The sequence below is a fragment of the Nannospalax galili genome, unplaced genomic scaffold (assembly GCF_000622305.1).
Source record: "Nannospalax galili isolate Female #2095 unplaced genomic scaffold, S.galili_v1.0 scaffold591, whole genome shotgun sequence".
NCBI classification, from domain to species: domain Eukaryota; kingdom Metazoa; phylum Chordata; class Mammalia; order Rodentia; family Spalacidae; genus Nannospalax; species Nannospalax galili.
Genome location: NW_008330926.1, coordinates 361904 through 362465, shown reverse-complemented (window position 1 = coordinate 362465; position 562 = coordinate 361904).

Sequence of the window (562 nt, the reverse complement as noted above, 5' to 3'; positions counted from 1 at the left end):
ACATAATTTAGGGCCTGTTTCTAAAGGGGATTACTTTGAGTTTTAACTTCTTCTATGGTATATTTACTGTTTTTTAAAGATGATTGTTTTAAGTTTTTACATTGTTTGTCATAATTATGGATATTTTAAAAGGAATTAATTTTAGGTTTTGACATTGTTTGAATGACATCTTTATCTGGAATTTATCTGGAATTTGAAAGGAATTATTTAGATTTTAACATCTTTTATATGGTATTTGCTAATTTCTAAAAATGACTATTTTAAATTCCTACTGTTTACATGCTGTATTTGCTAGTTTCTAAAGGTAACTTAAAGTTTTTCTACCCATTTGCCTTCAAGGTGCAAAGGGAGCTGACATTTTGTGATGACTAGACCTGTGAAGCAGATCAAAATTTGCTGTACTCCAGGGCTAAAACCTTACAACAGACAAGCTACTACCAACACATAGTTACAAGAATGAGAGGTAAAAAGTAATAGTCTACTTAAATGAGAGGCTTGAGATGCCATCTCTACTGGTCTTAACTCCTCCCCTTTCTACATTGTGATGCTAAGCCTGTTTTTC